This window comes from Scylla paramamosain, chromosome 2 (assembly GCF_035594125.1).
Source record: "Scylla paramamosain isolate STU-SP2022 chromosome 2, ASM3559412v1, whole genome shotgun sequence".
NCBI classification, from domain to species: Eukaryota; Metazoa; Arthropoda; class Malacostraca; order Decapoda; family Portunidae; genus Scylla; species Scylla paramamosain.
In genome coordinates, this window is record NC_087152.1 from 11609369 (window position 1) to 11626816 (window position 17448).

The window sequence follows — 17448 nt, forward strand, 5'->3', positions numbered from 1 at the left end:
CGGAACTTACAGCAAAACATATCGATTAAAAGATTCTACGACGTATGAAACTAAAACGTCATTTATAATTTTACTAATTCAGGATTTTACCAGTGTGGGCAACAGGAAAGGGGTAGGTAAAGTGAAATGAATGGATCTGTGTAACTGCCCCGTGAATGCAAGAAAAAGTGAAGAGGAATGAAAATGTGAAGTTCTGCAATGACGTGTGAGAGTGTCTGAGCAAAAGAGAGAGAAATAGACGGGTAGTTTTCAATCCTTTCACCACGATCAAAGAAAACAAACAAAAAGAAAAAAAAAAGACGGGCCAATCACCTTTACGTAAATCAGGAAAAGCAACCAGCACCTTTAAAAAGCCCCGACGTCGATGTCCATTCACTCACGACTACCAACTGAGGGAAGAACGCAAACACATGTTTCCTTACTTACCATTGAGAGGAAATCAATCCCTCAGTGTCCATCCACAGGTTTCCCGCCACACGCATTCTCCGGAAACTCCCGTAAATTCTTCAGGAAACCAATTTAAAGGGAGCAAAAAATTGAGGAGAATCTCGGGCTCAACTTTGGCGAGTATGAGACAAGAATAAGGAGTCGCTGGAGATCTTTTGGTAGGTTTTCGGGGTCCTTTTTTTTTGCTGAATACGATGCAATGCAGAAGAAGAGGAGGATTTTGGCAGAGGAGGAGGAGGAGGTGAATGAAGAAGAGGAGAATTTGGAGGAAAATAGAGGAGGAGGAGGGAGGAGGAGGAGGAGGAGGAGGAGGAGGAGGAGGAGGAGGAGGAGGAGGAGGAGGAGGAGGACTCATGTATTGAAACAGGAAAAGAGTAGACGTAAAGGAGAACATGCAAACGATTTTGAGAGAGAGAGAGAGAGAGAGAGAGAGAGAGAGAGAGAGAGAGAGAGAGAGAGAGAGAGAGAGAGAGAGAGAGAGAGAGAGAGAGAGAGAGAGAGAGAGAGAGAGAGAGAGGGGGGGCAGGAAGCTAAATTACGCACAGGTACTTTAATTCCCGTTCTTAATCACGATGGCTAAGTGGGATTTTAATATCACAAAAGGGTTTCCACACGTTTGCAGATTGGTACACTCATTTTAATGCACAATACAAAACTGATCGACTATACTACTACTACTACTACTACTACTACTACTAATAATAATAATACTACTAATAATAATGATAATAATAATAATAATGATAGTAACAAACAAGTGTGTGCCAGAGAGAGCCAAATCCCCCTAAAGCACAAAATGAAAATATAATTGGTGGCAGCGTTGAGGATTATGTTGATTTATGTGAGTGAGTGAATGCATGACGCAACAAGTGCATTTCAAGCTGTACTGTAACTCTCTCTCTCTCTCTCTCTCTCTCTCTCTCCTCTCTCTCTCTCTCTTCTCTCTCTCTCTCTCTCTCATCTCTCTCCTCTCTCTCTCTCTCTCTCTGTAAACCCAAATTCAAGCAACGTCTACCGCCACCCGTCACCATCAGAATCTTTATAACAAAAATATCTCCGTGGTTGAAGGAAGGCCTATACACCGCGGGACTTCCTCTTTCCTGCAGCTAACGTGCGCTACTTGTTTGAACAGTGTGAGGTGTTTTGAATAACATGGAGAGGGATGACAGGTGATGCAGGGAAGGTGAAGCTCTTACGACTGAGTGCATTACAACGTGTGTGTATAATTCTCCTAGCATGTCGTTAATAGACAGTCCCTACTAGCTGGTCTTCTGTACTTAAGTGACGTGTCCTTGTGTTCGTATGGAGAATTTTCCTTTTTCTTTATGGTAAATTAATGTTCTTATGAAAAGCTGGATTGTTTTATGGTAGATGAAATGTTCTTATAGTAGACTGGATGTTCTTATGGTAGATATACAGAATAAACCTCACGATCAGGTTAGTGCCGACTCGTTTGGAAGCTTTAGAAAAAGATGAGAAAGATTTATGGATGAGGATAGCAACTGGAAATTGGTAGGATACGTTTCATAGATGGATTGGTACATGTAAGCCTGATGGGTTCTTGCAGCTTCCCTTACTTCTTATGTTCTTATATAAAACTGCCACTATATGCGTCGAATTTCTCTTTCTACGTTCCAATCCATGCAATGAGTTGAGTGGACGGTAGATGGAATTTTCCTGAGTTTATTGGCATCCCTACGCTCAATATAGCCGAGTTCATTGTTCCCATCTCTTACATTAAGGATATTCTTCTAATGATATTTCTAATACGGTACCCTCTCATGTCCCTCAAGCTGATTAACTACTGATCTCGGAAAATCTAACGTTTGCATAAAAAAAAAGAAAAAAAATGAGGGGAAAGCTTTGCCCTTTACCTGATGTTATTTTGTATCTCTCAATCGCTCTCCTTGACTACTACCATATCCTATCCTATCCCCTACCCTACCCTACCCTACCCTAACCTAAGCTAATCTAAACCTACCAGACAATATACAAAACAAAACCACTATAGCAGTGTATCTCTCACTGACACCTAGAACATCATTTTACGTACCATATACCCGAGTACATAGGAAGCGTTAGACATCCGGATACAAGTGCGCTGCATGAACTATTCCAGGAGAGCTCACCTAAAATTCCCTAGGGTTCCAGAACGTACCGAATATCCCGCAACATCTGGCAGCCACACCCCGCCTAACCAGTGTACTCATGCTGTATTTACCGGGGAGGTGGTGAAACATTTGCCTCCTCAGAGTGCAGTAACACACCACACTCTCACCCACTTTGTTGAGCGTTTTCCCCCTCAATGCTGGCTTTCCCCAATCTGCTCAAAATCTATTCATTGTCAGTTTTTGGAGGGAGACTGTCAGCGTATCAGAGAACAACCTGCCTAACTTCTATGATCCCCTATTGAACACTCATCTCCATCCTCACCTGTCCACCCAGCACGGAAAGGTATAAACGCACGTATATAAAAGGTAAGATTATACGAAATACCTGCTTCTCTTTCTATGATCCCCTGTTCCTCGCTACCTTCAATCCTCCCTTCATACAGGAGAAGGTCACAGGCAGCGTTATCTCGCCCCCGCCGCCACACACGCCACGCCTCCCTGTTTTAATTCGTGTAGATCCCTGCTCGCTATAACGCCATCCTCCTTCATGGCAGACGATGGTTCATAATTATACGGAGATCTTTATTAATTTATTTCAATCCCGCTGAGTCTTAACTAGTCACAAGAATGCCATGAAGTGGACCAGCCGCCCTGTGAGCCTAGTACGTCCCCTTCCTGGACTGTTTTAGTGAGGGGCTTAAGAATAATTGACTCTCTCTCTCTCTCTCTCTCTCTCTCTCTCTCTCTCTCTCTCTCTCTCTCTCTCTCTCTCTCTCTCTCTCTCTGCAGGCCTTATTTTTCAAGTTCTGTCTAATTTCTGTCTCAATATATAGCAAACACAGAGGTTAAAACACTTATATCTTTCTGTTTCTCTCCATCGCTGACGCTCTACTTGTCCTTTCTTAGAAGTCTACAAAACTTCCGCATTTACTTCCAATGTATTTTTTTTATACTTTTCTCTCTCTGATTCACTGACCGGACAATCTCCTAACGGAACATGACAACTGATAAATTCCGAGCACATAAGAGAACGACGCAAATATCAAATGAAAAATGGAGAAAGTTACCAGACTTCCTGATCTAAACTGTGTCAAGCTGCTTCAAACCCGTGGCCTCGCGCACCGACATTAGGGAGGGCTTGAGGAGAGAGGCCTTCCACCCCGCCCGTGACACGTCGTAAACCAACGGGCCACAAAACACCCCCAGACTTGCCCGCTCTGTAAGGGGAGGCTAAAAAGCAATGCAGTTTGGAGCTTTATATAGCACGACTTAGGGGGTGCTATGAAACGAATTATGCTTCCTGCTCTTTCGCTTACTTCTCTTTTACATATTCATTAGTTTCTCTCTCTCTCTCTCTCTCTCTCTCTCTCTCTCTCTCTCGTCTCTCTCTCTCTCCTCTCTCTCTCTCTCTCTCTCTCTCTAACAGGTGTTATAATTCAGGTGTTCTCTCTAATTTCCTCCGTCTTAATATATAGTGAACACAGAGGTTACAACGCCTATATCTCCTTTATACCGTAACTACCCATTCATTTCTACTGTATAATTCCGGCATTTCTGCTTGGATTTACGGTACGAGTAGAGGTCAGAGCCCATAATTCTTTAATAAATACCAGAAAATAGAGAGGGAGAGTGAAAGCAGCATATCATTATGGCCCTTCGTCTGAAACGCCTTGCTTTCTCACAACGACTATTTTCAAAGGCCATAGAGATGATTAACAGGGTTTTCAAGAGTGTTTCCCCCTCTTGATAATGTATGAATCTTGTTAACCTTTCACTGTAACGATAAAAAATAAGCCGTGTAACTTTAATTAAAGCCTTTTCGAAAGTATAGTGAAGGTGCAGTCGTAGTGGTGAGACAAGAATATGCCGTCAATATTTTCCCTAAAGGCTAAAGAGTTTTCTTCCCCCTTTTCCCTCCTCGCTCTTCGCGAAAGCCACAGTCAATGTTACCAATATACCCTGATGTCTGCCCACTTCTTCTCAGCGACTGCCTTTGAGTAACTGTTGGGAGGAGTGGGAGGCGAGATGGATCTCTCTCTCTCTCTCTCTCCTCTCCTCTCTCTCTCTCTCTCTCCTCTCTCTCCTCTCTCTCTCTCAGCATAATGTCTCAGCTCACGCAGGTCAATACGGTACAGTGTCCCTTCGCTGGTGACGAGTTCCAGGAACTGACAGACGCTGAAGGAGAATCGTACAGCTCGAATTCAACCATGCCTCGTTGTGCAAATAATAAAAGTGCTATTATACAAGTGATCAAAAATTGTTCTAGATTTTTAATAATGTTGTTATGGAGAAGTGGGGAAAGATTTACATAAAAACCAACAAATATATATATTTTTTTAATACATCTTTATGAGAACCTTCACGAGAAAGAAAATGCATTGCTCAGCTCGTCAGACTTGAAGCTGGAACTCTCGGACTTTCCATGGAGAAATTATAACATCATTAAGCTGAACTTCCTTCCCCTCGTGTCCTGCACCCGCCGGCCAGGCGCTCCACTTGTCGGGTCTAATGTGTCAAGGGAAAAGGCCTTTTAAACATACTGCAAAATTATACAGGGTTTTGGTGAGGGGTGCCAGGCAGCTATACTCGCATTACTGAGGGAAGGAGGGAAGGTGGGGGAAAGGAGGGGGGGGAAGCTGTGGGAGAGTCTTCCGTCCTGGGCTGCGTAGTGAAGCATCCAGCTTAAGGTCACGACACAAAATGAAACAAATGAAGCTTTGAGAATTACAACAAAAAAAATTACCTAGCGGGGAGGCGCGTCATGACGGGCCAGCAAACGGCCAGACGGTGTAGTTTCGTGCAGTCATCGCGGCCTAGATGGAAATGAATGCCTGGCGCCGCGACACTCACAAAACACTAAACCTGCTGACCACTGCAGGCCGCGGTGGCTGTTGTTGTTGGTGGTGCATGGTGGTGGTGGTGCGGCTGCTGCCTGCGCCACGCCACCACAGCGGAATGTTCACTTTCGTCTCAGAACAACACCCAATAGATCGTTCCACCAATTTAATTAAACGCATGTAGTTGCCAGCTAAGTCAAGCCGCACCGTCACAAATTAACTGGCTTAAGTCAGAGTTTGGAAGTGGCAAGCAAACACACACCTCCTGCCGCGGCCATGATCTACTCCAAGGTACGCGGCGGGTAACGAACACCTACCTGACTCCGTGACCCTCGAGTGGCGCCCCCTGAAGGAAGCAAGGCCGCCCTGACGCTCGCCTGGCACGCTGAGGTTATAACACCGCCTACGAAAAACTTAGTAAATTATCTCGTAAGTTAAAACACGAAGAGTCACTTAAATTAATTAGTGTAAGAGAGAGAGAGAGAGAGAGAGAGAGAGAGAGAGAGAGAGAGAGAGAGAGAGAGAGAGAGAGAGAGAGAGTAATAAACACCCACAAACAAGACATGCGTACATGTTACGGCAAGCTTAATCATACAAAGATATGCATAAAGTAATGAGGTTCCTCCTACTAATTAACACCATAAATTTTGCATTCTGCTTGCCTTATTTCATCACAGGTGGAATATAATTACTGTTACGTTTCTATCTTATTATTATTATTATTATTATTATTATTATTATTATTATTATTATTATTATCATCATCATCATTATTATTACCATTATTATTGTTATCACAACCATTACTACTACTACTACTACTACTACTACTACTACTACTACTACTACTACTACTACTACTACTACTACTACTATTACTACTACAAGAAAAGGGTAATAAGCGCAACTGTTTTCATGTACGTAATTACTGCATGTATCATGATGTGGATATGCGTACATAATTATTGCAATGGCGGGGTTGCAGCGGTGGTGGTCGTGTAGGCGTGCTGGAGATAGTATTATTATTAGTAGTAGCAATAGTGGTGGTGGTGGTGGTGGTGGTTGTTGTTGTTGTAGTCTCAGTAGTAGTAGTAGTAGTAGTAGTAGTAATAGTAGTAGTAACCTGAGTGCTAATACGAGGACGCACGAGTGACAAGCGTATTGGCAGCGTGAACAAGACCACCTTTCCCAGCACACATTAGCACATTAACTAACCTAACCTATTAAAGAGGGCACAAACTCAGGGTGATTGGGATGCGGGCTGAACACGAAGAACGTCATCTCTTGAAGTAAATGTAGAAAAAAGAACCCATCAATCTTTACGTAAAACGAGAACCAGCATTTAAAGGGGGAGGGGGCAAAGTGAGTATAAATCTTGACGTAACGCGAGGATTTGTCTTCCCGTGAAACGAATACAAATCTTTGAGTCTTGGAGATAAAAAAAATATCGTCAGGCTGATTCAAGTAAAGTAAGCGACGGTCTTTAGAGTTAATGAGTTCCCATCTGAAGGCGAAACAGATACCAGTGCTGTATTCGAAGGAGGATTCGTATTTCTGTATTTGCAAGCAAAACGATTACTGCTTTCGTATACGACACGAGAAAGACAACCGCAACGGAAATCTGATCATCGCAACACGCAGCTGAGGCGCGCACACACACACACACACACACACACACACACACAGCGGCCCTGGCATCTGTGTCACGCAACAAAACCACTACTCTCACGAAACCTCGCCATCACCATCCTTTAAGGGAATACACCACCAATGCAACACTCTTCCGCCGCCACCACCGCTAGCTTCACTACGATTAGTCATCACAAATCTATCACTACCATTACCACCACAATCATCATCATTAACACTAAAACTATCACAACAATCACTACAAACCAGTTACAACCACAACCAGCACCGTCATCACGTCTTTATTGCCACCAGTGCCACACCACCGCAGTTATCACTATCACTACTAACTCTTCTACCACCGCAATCATCACAACGCCCAACACAATCGCCACAACTAACTAACACCAGTCATCACCTGAGCACTCCATCAAAAGGCACAAGATTAAACCAGCAACACAACCACCACGCAATACAACACAACACAGTCATGCACCCTCCTGGCCAAACAGAGCCACACCCCTGGAGGCCACATGACTTGCAGCACTATCAGGGCAGAACAGCAGCCGGCACAGCACGATACAGTCCCACGACGGCACCAGCATCGTCTCCATCCCCACTACAATAAGCACAATCCGCACAACAATACAATAATCTCTACACCACCGACACAAGCATTCATCGTGCGTGCAAAGGTGTGGAAGGAGAGGAGGGAGAGAGGAAGAGAGGCGCGTGATAGGGTGAGAGAGCCCGGGAAGGGAGACAGGGAGTGGGAGGCGTTGTGAGTTGGTCAGTCGGGCGTCGTCAGCGGCCGCGTTCGCACTGTTCAAGTCGAGGCAGCAGCGGCGCGCCACCTGCCGTCACAACTTTGTCGTGACCTTCTCCACACCTTCCCAGTTTGCCTTACCTCTCCAGAGACAAAGTACATACCTTTTGTGATCAATAAATAGTCTGTATATTAGCTTCAGTTATACACAGTGGCACTTTATTTTCACATTTTCATCTTGGTCTCGCGTTTCGGTCCCGCCAGCGCACCGCCGCCTCGCGCCTCGCGGTGGCCTGGTGGTGACGCAACTTTTCTTAGTTTCTGTCAAGCCTGATTCGCTTGGAGGCCTCCTCGCCTGCCCCAAAGGAAGACAAGTGAAATCTGCTGCACCATCCAAGACATCAGGTAGGTAGATGTTGGTGGCTGACGTGACTGTGCAAATGGTGGTGGTGTTGTGGTATTGTGGGTGGTGGTGGGGGTGGGGGAAGGGGGTGTACAGTGTTCCATTAATAATATTACTACTTTTTGTGTACAGAAGTGAGACACATATAACTGACCTAAGACAATACGAACTTTTTACCCAAATGACAATGGTGATGAAGCCAGGGGTGGGGGAGGGAGGACAGGAGGGGGAGTAAGAGATGTATAATACATTTCAGTGCAATGAAATGAGGTACTTAAATACATCTCGAATCTGCACTGTCTTCTCGTTCAAATGGCGATAAATTTTGTTGGTTACGACTACACTAGATAATAACTGTTTGGAAGAAACATCATGAGTAACAATGAAGTAATTAAATAAGTAACGCATTTTTCTGCCACCAAACAAGTCTAAACAATTAATTTTTACTTGTTAATGCTAATCACACCTCCTTGCTGCTGATTGGTGATTTCTAGAAGTAAATAAGCAAAACGACTTCAGAGATTTCGCCAACACCTGTGTGATTCCCGAGATTGTCTGTCCTTAAACCGTAATCTGAAGCGTAGCGAGTAGGTATTCCATTCATGTGCTTCTTGAACACCTCTGTAATCGCCGGATGCTTTTCTTGACTGCAGCCGTATGTGAATTTAAAGCGAATGCGTAACACGTAAGTGACTTTAAGCTACTGGAAAAGAAGTCAGGGAATGGCTAAGTACCTGTGGGACCTCGAGGCAAGGGAATTGGCGGTCACTTGAACGTCTTTTGTTCCTTTGGTGCCTGAATTCGAGCACACTTAATTTCTTCAATTTGATCTGCAACAATTCACAACAATAGATACAAAGTACAGAATCTTAATAAACACCTGCAAGAAAGAAAATGGATTCAAAGAACTGAATTTTTAACGCCTATCCAGTTTCATGTTCCGAGGTGGCTGTGGAACAAAAGGACATAATATTATCTTGTAGTGATCTGAGAATGAAGGAAGATGTATCAAACAGGAGTGAGGGGCTTAGGGAAGGAGAATATATACACATGAATGTCTTTACTTTTAAGTGAGGAAACAGTCGTGTTTTTAAAAGCATCTGAAGCAGTAAATTCATAAAATATTTCAACTCGTCTGTAGAATGAGGAAATAGTTGTTTTCTTATATACATCAGAAGAAAGAGTATACGCATGGAATGTTTTAATTTGTCTATAGGCTGAGGTTAAAGATTAGGCAAATCGACAGCAGCAGCACCAGAAAGAGGCCTGCGGTGTTGCTGGGTGGATGGCTGGGTGGCTGGGTGGGTGGAAGGCTGGGTGGGTGGATGGCTGGGTGGGTGGGTGGATTGGTTGGTTGGTTGGTTGGTCTCTCCGCCGCTGGTGCTCACGAGTGCTCGCTTTTGATCATTAGCGACCGGGAAACTGCTGAGCTGAAGTGACACACAGTAATATCTGAGTGAAATTATGGCCGTTTTTAAAAAGCAAATGAAGACTTAATGAAGTAAAAAAATTAGCATATGATTGTCTGTCTGTATGTATGTATGCCTGTCCTCATCTCTCTCTCTCTCTCTCTCTCTCTCTCTCTCTCTCTCTCTCTCTCTCTCTCTCTCTCTCTCTCTCTCTCTCTCTCTCTCTCTCTCTCTCTCTCTCAACAGAGCAGTGCATGTTAACGATAACTTTGGTTGTACCAAAACTTAACGCCATGATTTCAAACTATAATGTCTTTAGGCTGGAATCAAAACCTTATCTATTGAAGTAATGACTTCCACTACTGAAAAAAAAATGCTGACGATCGAATTAGTCATCAAATTTCCATCAGGTTAATAAATAAAGCGTCTTGCACATGATGGAAGTTAGATTGCAGAAGTGAAGGTCCAGTAACGATGCTTCTTTGATCTGTTCCTGGAAGTTGTTTGCCGCGGGATAACGAGGATTACGCGCGATAACGAACGGCAACAATTCTATGGTCTTCATGGGCTGTCTAACTGCACTACGCCGCACTAACAACTCGAGGAACGGAGTTCCCATTCGTGGAAGTACAGTAATTAGGAAAACGGCTATAATAGTTTTTTGACTCCATATCATATCTTTGGAAATGTTTCCGCTCCTCACTTGCTCAGCTCTCCGAAGGATATATAATTACTACACATATTTATAGTTCATCTCTTGGACTGCTGAGGCTTCCTGTGTTCAATCAAGTGACCTGGTAGTGTAGTACTGAAACTTCAGAAGACACCACGAATGACAAACAGTTCAAACCAATAAGTGCATGTAGTTATATTTTTGCTTACTGAAATCCTCATGGGTTACTTGAATGAAATAACGAGCCATAATCATTAAATAACAAAGGACTGAAATGTGAGTCATAATCAATTGAAAAACACCACCAGTGAAATCTTGAAGGGTTGCTCAAATGAGATAACGAATCATAGGCATTATACAACAACAGACTGAAATACAAGAGTTAAAAGTCTTTATACAAGAAAGGAATGAAATGTGAGAGCTATAACCATTAAATAACAAAAGACAGAAATACGAGTGTCAGTCATTATAAAACAAAGGACTGACATACGAGAGTCATCACACAACGAAGGAAGGAAATGCAGTAGCTGAGCAGGCAAAGTGAAAATGCACTCCCTTGCTCTGCCTGGGAACCCGTGTAATGAAGGATACGGCGTTCGTTGTAGTACTGAGCGCTGAAGAGCAATATGTAAAGCGACAAAGCGGCGGAGTGGAGTGGTGATTGGTGATGTGTGTTTGGTGCTACTTTTGATGCAAGCTCCTGAATCGCTCCCCTGTTGCTGCTCCTCCCTGATGCTCCTCGACCGCCAAGTTTGAACGGCTCATTTTTCGGTAAGAATGCATCCTGCTGTGAAACTATTTGTCAGTGGGTGTTTTTTTTTTTCCTTTTTCTTCCTCTGTCTCTTTGTTTGAGGGTGTTTACAGATGAGGGAGGGAGGGAGGGAGGGAGAGGGGGGAGCGAGGGAGAGGGTGGTGGGAGAGAGAGAGAGAGAGAGAGAGAGAGAGAGAGAGAGAGAGAGAGAGAGAGAGAGAGAGAGAGAGAGAGAGAGAGAGAGAGAGAGAGAGAGAGAGAGAGAGAGAGAGAGAGAATTTTTCACACACACACACACACACACACACACACACACACACACTGAAAATTCATGAATATGACTGTTCCCCCTTTCTCTTTCTCTCTCTCTCTCTCTCTCTCTCTCTCTCTCTCTCTCTCTCTCTCTCTCTCTCTCTCTCTCTCTCTCTCTCTCTTTAATAAAGCTCAAACTTATGGTAGTACCTTACCAATCTACAGATTTCTTTGCCATCATTTCTTCCCAAGGCTTACATGAATAAAAAAAAAAAAAAAAACGTAATGAACATCTCTGAACCTTAAACTTTAATTAATGACCGTCTCTGGTTGAGATTCGCACCGCAACAACAAGAAGACGGTGCACGAGGTGTTCTTGCTAATGAACGCCTGTAACTTTTGATCAGTCTGAGTATTCAATTGTATAGATTTTAGGTACAGGCGTGTTATTGAGTCTAGTATTATTAACTGAACGCTTTATTCTCCCATCAGGATTATTTATAAAGGCAATAAATATTAGTCGGGTTTTCATATTTTTTTTTTCATTCCTCATGGTGCACAATCATTGCCACCTTATCACTACAATCGCAGTAACTTTCAACAGAACCCGCTAGACAGATGACACGAGACAGTGAAACGTTTTAAAGAACATGGATGTAAGCCTTTTTTTTCACTAGCGTAACAGCCTTGCAATATGTATACTTGTTATGGAGTCTTCTTTCCCTGAATTTTCTTGTAGAATAAACTTGTGATGGAGATTTCTTCGCCGGCACTTGTTATAGAAATGTGGAACAGGTCTTTTATGGTCTTCTCTTAATATGCTAATTACCGTATCTTTTTAATCCTCACCTCTAAGAAGTAATGAAGAATCGGATTGTCATCGAGACTTCTTTACTTGCACTTAAATTCTAGCATAAGCTTAATATTGAATTCTATTGTTTCTCATTAAAGTTCGTGGAACAGGCTTGTTATCGAGTATTCTTAAAAAGTTTCAAAGGAAAAATTTTCTTTATAGCGAAATTTAAAAACAAAGGCTTCATTCAAGACACTGTTCAGATAAAAAAAAAAGTCTCTTTTGCACTCGAATTTGCACTTTGATCTCTCACCAGGACAATCTCCAACACACACAAACACACGACAACAGCATTCTAAAGGCTGTTTTTCGTGTTGATTATGCGGAATCCTTCTTAAACTATCGCTAAGATCATGAAAACTCCTCTGACAGTTCTAAACCCGAATAACTTCCACTGCGGCCTGATAAGGGTAAGAGATGAGACGACGAAATATTTAAGAATACAAATTTTGATATGGTTACATATTAAGCTCGTCAATTTTCCTCTCTCTCTCTCTCTCTCTCTCTCTCTCTCTCTCTCTCTCTCTCTCTCTCTCTCTCTCTCTCTCTCTCTCTCTCTCTCTCTCTCTCTCTCTCTCTCTCTCTCTCTCTCTCTCTCTCTCTCAACGACTAGTACGTCCCAGTTATCAAGTCATCTAATAACTGCGTAAAGACTGTATCTGTTCACGGCAACGACAAGTGCATGTACTGTCATCACTGAATATTTCATCTACTTGCTCTCACATTCAGACATCAAAGGAAACCAGCCAGATTCACGGAACACATTCTTAAGAGCTGGAGGACATGGAAGGAATATTTGCTGCAGAGTTGATGGAAAGTAAAAGAAAAGGGAGATTGTCCAAAGAGGAATGTTTGCCAGGAAGAATTGATGGAAGTAAAGGGAGAGAGGTCGACCAGGAATGTTTGCTGGCCGGAATTGATGGGAAGAAATAGAGAGATGAATGGATCAAGAAAGAATGTCTGTTGAGAAGAATTTATGGACAGAGAGAGAGAGAGAGAGAGAGAGAGAGAGAGAGAGAGAGAGAGAGAGAGAGAGAGAGAGAGAGAGAGAGAGAGAGAGAGAGAGAGAGAGAGAGAGAGAGAGAGAGAGAGAGAGAGAGAGAGAGAGAGAGAGAGAGAGAGAGAGAGAGAGAGAGAGAGAGAGAGAGAGAGAGAGAGAGAGTTCGATGAAAATGGAATGTTTATGAGAAAGAATTGATGGAGAGAAAAGGACACAGGAGACCAGCACCGAAATATATATTAATTGGGAAGACTGATGGAAGGAAAGGGAAAGACTGACCAAGACTTCAGTTATGTTCCGAGATGGTGAAAGTTCGTGACTGCTGCTTTCAATACGTGATAATTATGAAGTCATGTACCTCCACAACAATATCGATGAGAACTCAGTGCCTATAATTATATATCTCCTATGGCAAAAACATTATGGAGGTTTAGTGTAATTTCTTATGTGGTGGTAAAGTTTGCTCGAGTTGTTGGGGATAGATATACGAAGCGTTAATCCTTTCACTGCTAAACATGTTTTTCCAGTGGTTATCTGTAAATATATGGACCCTTATTTTTGCACTTATCTCTTAAATAGCTCTCTAGCTTTGAAGAAAGAAAATTAACTTAGTTTATTTCATCTCTCTCTCTCTCTCTCTCTCTCTCTCTCTCTCTCTCTCTCTCTCTCTCTCTCTCTCTCTCTCTCCCTGTCCTTGTAAACTTTTTCACACCTTTCTGGGTGGCCATAGCAATGAAATGGATAATTATTGATTGCTAGCATCCAAGACATGACCCGCAGACATTTCTTAAATTTTGGATGGTCCCTTTTTGGCTGTACTCTATATGAATTGACACCTTGAGAGGGTCTAGGCCAGTCTACATTTATTTATGAAAAATTAAGACACACCTTTATGCTCACCAAGAAATAGTAGGCTACAGTGTTTCGGGAAGACAAGACGAGCTACAAACCCCACAAATACATAATGAGAAGGAAAGTTTGCTGTTACGGAGTCTCAGGTTTGACAAACAGGATCTATTTCGCTTCGAGTTATCTTACGAATTCTAATCAAAAGGTATCAAGGCTGAGAGAGAGAGAGAGAGAGAGAGAGAGAGAGAGAGAGAGAGAGAGAGAGAGAGAGAGAGAGAGAGAGAGAGAGAGAGAGAGAGAGAGAGAGAGAGAGAGAGAGAGAGAGAGAGAGAGAGAGAGAGAGAGAGAGAGAGAGTTTGCCAGTAATGATTTCCGTGATGGATTCTATCGATGACCTAATATGAAAACAATCATCTGAAATTTTCATTTTTCTTGGTGCGTGTTTTCAGTGCAGTATTAGAGAGTTTCGTAAATTTGTTCGTCTTATCTTGACAGTTTGTTGCTGAGAACTGCTCTTATCTGCCTGGCTGGGATGCCTTTCACGGGAAGGAGAAATTTTAAGATTTTGTTCCTGTTTCCATTTTGTACGATAGTGAGTAGCGGGATGAGAATGGAGGCATGTGGAGTGTTCGGCGGCTGGAGGCTGTCTGGGATTTGACACACTACGTCTGATCTTGTATTTCCGTGCTGCTCCTAATTACTGGTGACACTCGTCTGTTCTTGTCAGTGGTTCACTATGTCAGTGGAGTTATGTACATTATCATCAGCTACCTGCCTCTCATAAAGTTGAAGAAAACGGTGGGTATGGTGATTACATACTGCTGTTTGTGTCATGCAGCGTTTCCAGAATACAGGATAAACACTATCGTTATGTTGAGAACAGTCCTGTATCAAGATCAACACCTGTTACACTGCCACCAGCCCTAAATGAAACCAGAGACGGTCTATAATGCCGCCACAAATAACAATCAAGCTCTCCACGTAAAACTCAATTGTGTGATTTAGGAAGATAATGGCTTTTTTTCTCTCTCTCTTTTATCTGGTCACTAAGCATCGCTCTGGTTATTGCCTCAAATAAGTATCCAGTTTCAAAAGTTGCCTATAATAATCAGTGATATTCATGTGGCACTACAGATTCCGTGTCTTTTGTTTACGAAACCACATGACTGCAATAGATCACCTGGAAAAAACATGCGTAAATTAATAATATATATATATATATATATATATATATATATATATATATATATATATATATATATATATATATATATATATATATATATATATATATATATATATATATATATATATTCATCAACATCGACGTAGGAAGAGTTACCGAGCCGCCGCGTCTCATGAATCGGTGCCCTGCTGGTGTTCGATGCGTAACTGTTATCGTCGAGAGGTTATTGTCTGATCCACTGCCTGACCCTCGCCTGATCCACCGCCTGACCCTCACCTTTAAACACACCACTCCCATCGCGATGAATACGGAATTAAAGTTTTACCATATAACCGTTTACTCTGAAGTTTGTATTCAGGTCTTACACAGGATTTTTATTTATTTATTTTTTTTATGTAAGAGTAGCAACGGGCAATGACAACAAATTTATAAGGAAAAAAGGAGTTCACTGAGATGCTGGTCCCTAAACAGAATTTTGAGTGAAGTGTGTGTGTGTGTGTGTGTGTGTGTGTGTGTGTGTGTGTGTGTGTGTGTGTGTGTGTGTGTGTGTGTGTGTGTGTGTGTGTGTGTGTGTGTGTGTGTGTAATTGGGTGCATGTAATTTTGTGTGAAGGAAGAGAGTTGTCTTTAGAGGGCAGGCGACATGTTTACCTGCGCCTGTTTGGATGTTGTGGCGGGAATCTATCGTTAAGTAAAGCACAGGGGGGAAGCTTCCTTGCCCTCTCCCAGATGCTGTTTGCTTCGGCGTTGCACAGCATTCACAAGACAACAAACACCACCAAGCCTTTAGATAATCTTAAGCTCTCTGGCTGTACTACGCAACACTTAATGCTTGTGAGAGTTCCCGTTCCTCGAGTGACATGAAGCTCTACCACTTTTCTTATACAGTATCACAAAGGTAGGAATATCATCGCTTTTTACCTCCTAAGAACTGGTTGAAATATGCCACCACACATTTCTTTAACTTGCAATATTGTGGCGAGGCAAGGGAGAGGAAAAAAATCAGGATATATACGACCATTTAATTGACTGCCATGACTTTCCCACATATTCCGTTAGCAAAATTAAAGCTTAGCACGAAAAAAAAACATCGGTATTGTCAGATTTGTGCATGTGTTTTGCTGGCTCTCGTCCTTTTTAAAGCTAGTGCGCGCGATTACACCATTCACTTACACTGAGCCGGCAGGAATTTCATAGTTGTGTTTATATAAATGAATGTCTTTTACATATGGCTCACGACTTTTGTAATGAGCGACCAGAGAGAGAGAGAGAGAGAGAGAGAGAGAGAGAGAGAGAGAGAGAGAGAGAGAGAGAGAGAGAGAGAGAGAGAGAGAGAGAGAGAGAGAGAGAGAGAGAGAGAGAGAGAGAGAGAGAGAGACGGACACATACACATGTATAACAAGAGAGAGAGAAACTGAGACAAACGTAGACAGACAGACATCCAGACAAAATAAGAGGGGAGAGAGAGACTGAAACATACACAGACAGACAGAAAGACACACGGACACACGAACAGAGAACAGGTCTTAAGTGCAGGATAATTATGTTCCAGCCAAGGACGCTCTGGGATCATCTCATCCGGACAAAGGACTGCGTTGGGGAAGGGTTGGGCAAGGAAGGTGGGAGGGAGAGAGAGAGGAAGGGAGGGCTTTGTTAGAGAGTGAGGGGGGAAGGAAGCACTGACTTTCCTTTGCGTCTGACTGCATCATCTTGAGACATGTACAAGCAGGTGTCTCAGTTCACATATCGGTGACTCGCGCTCCACTGTCTTTGTCTGTTGGTGTTTGCGCAAGCCAGGTAAAGATGCATGTGGAAGAGGAGGAAGAAGAACCAGGTCAACTGTCTCTCTCTCTCTCTCTCTCTCTCTCTCTCTCTCTCTCTCTCTCTCTCTCTCTCTCTCTCTCTCTCTCTCTCTCTCTCTCTCAACGTTCTGACATTGTGAAAAAAAAATATGAAGCTTTAATCCAAGTATGTTTGAACAGTTTATGATAATGATATAGAGGTGGTCGTGTCTCTCTCTCTCTCTCTCTCTCTCTCTCTCTCTCTCTCTCTCTCTCTCTCTCTCTCTCTCTCTCTCTCTCTCTCTCTCTCTCTCTCTCTCTCTCTCTCTCTCTCTCTATAGATTAGTTTCTCACAAACAGCCTCGTAAGGGCCAACCCGCTTACTGATGTATGTTCTTCTATTGTGTTCCATTGTGTTCCCTTGTGCCCCTTGAAAGCTATAGAAGGTGAAGGGAGTTTTAGCTCAAACTGGATACAAGTGTCCCTTCCAGTCACTTGAGCT

General features: G+C 42.8%; 1 long non-coding RNA gene across 1 annotated transcript in view; it reads left to right on the forward strand.

The window, feature by feature from the left end:
* Positions 1–7075: 7075 nt before the first annotated feature.
* The window catches only part of LOC135106480 (uncharacterized), a 61159-nt gene continuing 50786 nt past the window's right edge, over positions 7076–17448 (forward strand). The window contains exon 1 of the long non-coding RNA XR_010271333.1: positions 7076–8195. This is a non-coding gene — a long non-coding RNA (uncharacterized LOC135106480). The remainder of the gene's footprint in view (positions 8196–17448) is intronic.